Genomic DNA, 5,734 nt, shown 5'->3' with positions numbered 1-5,734 from the left:
CTCACTTGCGTCGATCCTAGGAAATCTATATCATAGTAAATACTAGTAATCTCCTTTGCCCGTTACAGCATTTAAAGCAATCATATATAATTGACAATTTTCATATTGTGCTTCCTTCATCCTTCCTTTTTTTAACCAATCGCAAAAGAGGGGAGATACGTGTAAGTGCATTGTTCGAAGCACGTAAAATATATACTATATGCAGACTCTGGACGGTTGCTTTAATAAATGATGCTATGGATTATTATCATCATGCAACAACTACCTTTTCAAATTGATAATATATCAGTGTACTACATGTAAGATAAAAAAAAAGATAAGCTTGTCATTCCTAATGTTTATATTTTATTAACCCCTTTTAAAAAAGATAAAAAATCAAACAGAACAAAACAACGACATGAAAAATTATGTGGAGTAAATTCGGATGATGCATATGGTTAGACATGCCCTCTAGTGAGATTGTCAAATGTTTACACGTTGGGATAGCTAGCATAGGTGGCAATTCCGCACATGTTCTTCTTGTTTCTGGCCATCATAATGTATCCCTCCATCCCCCACTTTGTTCCCCAGCTATAGGAACAGAAAAAACCGTTTATATATATATAAATATATATATAAATAAAAAAACTTTAAAACACTTTTCGAAATATTTCAACCGTGTTACCGGCCTTCATCAATCGTGTTTATTTAAATGCATAGCAACTCAACAGTATTATGACGTCACAATGAACGTAGAAATTGAGAGGAAACGCCATGCAATAAAATTGCGCCAAAAACATCTGAAGATATTGTGAGAGCAGAAATTGTACTTATGTATCAAAATTTTTATCATACAGAATAGAATACTAGAATACGGGGTATATTAAAAATATGATTTTAAAGTATATATAAAAGTATATCTGTAAATATAAGTATCGCAATGTCACACAAATGTTCATAAATCCAATTCAAAGACAGAAGTGTTCTCTTTTGTTAAAACCAAATGGTATATAAGTGTATATAGGATATATATATATATATATATATATATATATATATATATATATATATATATATATATATATATATATATATATATATATATATATATATATATAGTTTAAACTAGTTTAATTTTTTATGTAGATCTATTTCAAAGTATCGGATCAAAATTGCTTAAATATTTTCATTTTTGGAATGTATACTTTTTGTCGGTTAATTGTGTGACTTTGCCTTACTTAAAGACAACATTCGTTGAGTTGAGCTCTGAAATCTCTGATTACCTATGTTTTAATGATATTTTCAAGTATACAATACATTTATGAATAACTTAATCAGGTCCAGCACAATACCCTGATAAAGGTAAATAGCTTGATAAGCTATATAGCTTTATCAAGGTATTACAAATACCTTCATAAAGGTATTTCATGAAATGAAAATACCAAAAAAAAAAACATAAAGTCGAGTTCTGAGCTGTTGCTAGAAAATTCATTTATGCATGTAAAGTACTCAGGTATCAAAAAGACAGCATAAAAGAATGTATGCTCACACGACATGCTTTTATACTGATTTCTTTGCGTTTGAGTCCTTTACATGCTTGGGTAAATTTATACTCTCAGCAATTCCGAAGTCGACTTTGAGTATTTATTTTTTAAGATTTTTTTTCTATATGTTTCAATTACATAAGACATCTTGATCAAGGTATAAGTAATACCGTGATCTAGCTATATAGCTCAATCAAGCTATATACATGTACCTTTATCAGTGTATTGTGCTGGACCTGTTTATGATATTATAGGATGAAAAACGTCATACCTATTTTTAACAAGCCAATAATCTTTGCCTCCCTCAGAGCCGTAACCAACAACTAGCATACCATGATCAACTTTGGTGGAGCTGCAGGCGGGTTCGCTGTAAACACCTTTCTTGTACAATTGGAATGATTTATGACCCGCGTCTACAGCAACGAAAATAGGGCCGACGGTAGCAACAGCTTCCTGAAGGGCACTCTCTGATTGGTGGGGGATAATCTTAACGTATCCGGTGTCAGTGGCGCCGACATGTTTTCTCTTGAATCTGCAATGTCCGGTCTAACATAAAAGAACAAATAATATGGGATCAGGGCGATTCGGTTTTTAAGGAACAAAACATGATTTGTACACAAAAATGTACACAAAAAATACACCCCACGCACACTAGGTCAAGTTTATGTCCTAGACCTTTATATAGCTATTTAAAATCCAACCGAAAAATTGGAGGTATTAAAAGAAGATAAAGGCGTGCATCTTTACAAATAGGAGCCCGGTTTCGCCAATGAAATATTTGTGAATCGGTAAAAAATATTCATTTATTCTCCATGCATATCTAATTACAAATAAACAGTTTACTTTACTGCCAAAGTTCATTACGAAATTCTTTATACTTTCAAAGATACTCTCAAATCAAATCTAAGTTGATCTATCTTTCTATACTCGAAGTCAGATTTGGACCCTGGTCGTTCACGTATATACGGTGCATGAACTGCAAGAATTTACAGCATAGTACATGTTTTTGCACACAATCTTTCACAATTTGATAGTGGAAAATGGGTGCTACATGTATTTAGCAAACGCTTAGAGAATACAAATAACTTCAGGAAAAAAGTGTTCTTGTTGCGTCATCTTAAATTATATTGAAAATGGCTGGGGCCTGAGCTATATTTGAGTCAAGAAAACAGTTCATTTTGGAATAATAAATGTTCGCCCTTATCGGAAATAAGGTCACATCCCCCGCAGGTACATAATTTGTAAATACCTTAGCTTTGTATGGATAAGACTCCTCAGTATCGATTCCTTTGTTTTTGGCAACGTATGTGAAGGCACTGTTCATATGTCCGCCCTTGCATCCATGGTCTCCTTAATTTGTAGAATGCGTCTAATTCAAATGTTGGTATTTTCAAGACAGACAACTCATAAACTTTTTCAGAAAAAAAATCAATTGTTACAGATATCAATTAAATCATTTTCAGAAAGATTTTTTAAAAGTCTGACGCCATTCTGATTCAGAAAAATGCACACACATTTTTTTTTATTTTGCGGGATACACTCCTAACTCTCTGGCCAAATTTCAACAAGGAGTAACAAACACATCGAAATGGATACCGGTAAAACCCAAACCCTTTTGATTTGAAAAATCTATGGGTTAAAAAAAATAGTATTACCTCCATTATGTGAGCAGTCGATGATATTCTGTTCGGAGAGGGAGACCAGTTTCTTGTTGACCTTGAAATGTTGTCCTTCAAGTGCCCCAGTGGCGGAGAAAGTCCAGCAGGATCCGCAGTTTTTTTGGTTTTTGACCTATGTGACGTAACCTTTGTCTCTCCAGTCGACCTTGTCGGGAAGGTCGTCGACCTTGTCGGGAAAGTCGTCGATGTTGCTAGGCGACATGTACATTTCTACCTCTGTACTGCTTGCATTCATGATGTATCCATTCATGATGGCACTGAATTCGGAGATGGTCTAATTCAATAAGACAAAATATCTAAATAAATGCATAATTAAAAAATTGGTAGTGACTTCTTTTACTAATATGAATAAATTAAGTGAAAGAGCTGCACATTTTGTCCTATGCTTGGCACGTAGGACCGACGAGCAGTGAGGTATCTTTTTCGTTCCAGCACCTACTGCGATGACACGGGACCTCGGTTTATTCTGAAGAACTGGTCTCTACGTCCCACAGTGAGGTTCGAATGCGAGAAGTAAGCATCAGCTCTTTACTTCGCAAGTCTAGATCAGACCCTTTAACCACTTCGTTAAACGGACGAAAAGACCTTATGCGAAGATAGATGTTCACTCACCATGTCAGCGTACTCGTTCTCCCCTAACCAGTAGGTGTGTTCCCCGCGGTCCGCCTCCTCGTTATGTTTCAGGATGTGACGAACATTGTCTTCCCAAACCAGGCGCCTGTAAAAACGACAACAAAAGTTATTAAAAGTGAATGTATTGAAAAAATCTTTGGGAAAGTTCGAAACTTCTGAAATATGATTACATTTTAAAAAGTAATTCAATACATTAAGTTGATTTTCTTTACAAACAAGAGGCCTATGGGCCACATCGCTCGCCTGAGCACTGTGGCTAGGAAAAAGTAGAAATTGGTTTATCATTGAAAAGTTTAGGATTTCCTATACCTGAGAAGATGATCTTTAATGAATTTTCTATTTATTACTTAGTAAAACTTTGGTCAGCCATTTGACCCCGTTTTACCCCTAGGGGTCCTTATTTACACAAACTTGAATCTTTACTACCCGAGGATGCTTCCATATAATTATGACCAATCATAGCTTTGATATTCTTTAGAAGATTTTTAAAGAATTTTCCTATATATTTCTATGTAAAACTTTGGTCGGCCATTGTTGCCCCGCCCTACCCCCGGGGGTCATGATTTTATCAAACTTGAATCAAAACTACCTGCAGATGCTTCATATAAATTTGACCTATCATGGCTTTGTTATTCTTTAGAATAAGATTTTTAAATAATTTTCCTATTTATTTCTATGAAAAATTTTGTCGGCCATTGTGGCTCAGCCCAATCCCCACGGGTCATGATTTGATCAAATTTTAATCTGCACTACCTGAAAATGATTCCACATGAGTTTCATCTTTCTTTTCCCAGTGGCTCTTGAAAAGAAGATTTTTTTTTAAAATGACCTTTATTTTTCACTAATTCCTAATTTTCTCCCCTTGGAAGAGGGTGTGGCCCTTTATTTGAAAAAAAAAATTTCTTTCACCTATGGATACTTTCTGGCAATTTTGTTTGAAATTTGCTCAGTGGTTCTTGAGAAGAGATTGAAAATGTGAAAAAGTTTTAAGACAGACAGACAGACGGACGCCGGACAAAATGTGATCAGAAAAGTTCACTTGAGCTTTCAGCTCAGGTGAGCTAAAAAGATCATGTTTCGTTTGCAAAAATGTTATCATTATGTCCCTTGGGGAGCCCCTACCTTACTTAATTTTGATAATTTTCATCGGTTAAAATTTAAAAACCTAGGGTACATGTATGAATAGAATAGCATTCATCAGGGAGTAGTCCTTATTCTTGCAGGGAGTTATCCTTTGTTTGAGAAGCCATTTTTGCTATTTTTGAGATGACTTTTTTTTTAAATTCTGCCTTCAGATGAAAATATCTAGAGACCGTGTTGTGGAACATAATTAAACATTAAACACAGTTTCTGGTTTAAGTAATTTTAGGAATTCGTAATTACAAATTTCGTAATCAGCTGACCTGAGAGATTCTTCTTCTGGGGAGTAGTCCTTTTTGTGGACTTGTTTGTATTGGTCCCAGTCGCTATCTACATCTTTCTTGAAGATCGGTGTAGCGAAAGCTGCCACTAATGAACCGACGATCACCAATAAAGTTCTCATCTGAAGTAGGAAAAAATTCAGCATAAAATGTTAGGTCTTACCATATGTAGCGATCTAAAGTGTAGATGAGCGGATCAAAGGACCTGATTATTAATAAAGCAAGCGAAAATAATCTTTATACATTTCACAGTTTGTTAAGAAGGCTAGGGGTCAACAAATAAAACAGCAGATACATGTATATAACTAAATATTTTAGATATAAACATGTAGTAACTTAATAAGTTGTCAGCTATTATTTGGCAAAGAAAAATTTAACAAAAATTGTTTAAAATTCGATAATTTTTGTAAATCGTCATACATTCTCTATCCAGAGTTGTCGTTCCCGCTACACTCCCACTTGTACACATACACATGAT

General features: G+C 34.6%; 1 pseudogene; it reads right to left on the bottom strand.

Moving 5' to 3' along the window:
* Nucleotides 1-364: 364 nt before the first annotated feature.
* On the bottom strand, nt 365-5,378 carry LOC134280823 (procathepsin L-like; annotated as a pseudogene).
* Nucleotides 5,379-5,734: the final 356 nt, after the last annotated feature.

The sequence above is a fragment of the Saccostrea cucullata genome, unplaced genomic scaffold (assembly GCF_032062105.1).
Source record: "Saccostrea cucullata isolate Sc308-1 unplaced genomic scaffold, CSIRO_AGI_Scuc_v1 ctg5668, whole genome shotgun sequence".
Taxonomy (NCBI): Eukaryota; Metazoa; Mollusca; class Bivalvia; order Ostreida; family Ostreidae; genus Saccostrea; species Saccostrea cuccullata.
This window is presented reverse-complemented; position numbering and strand designations above follow the sequence as displayed.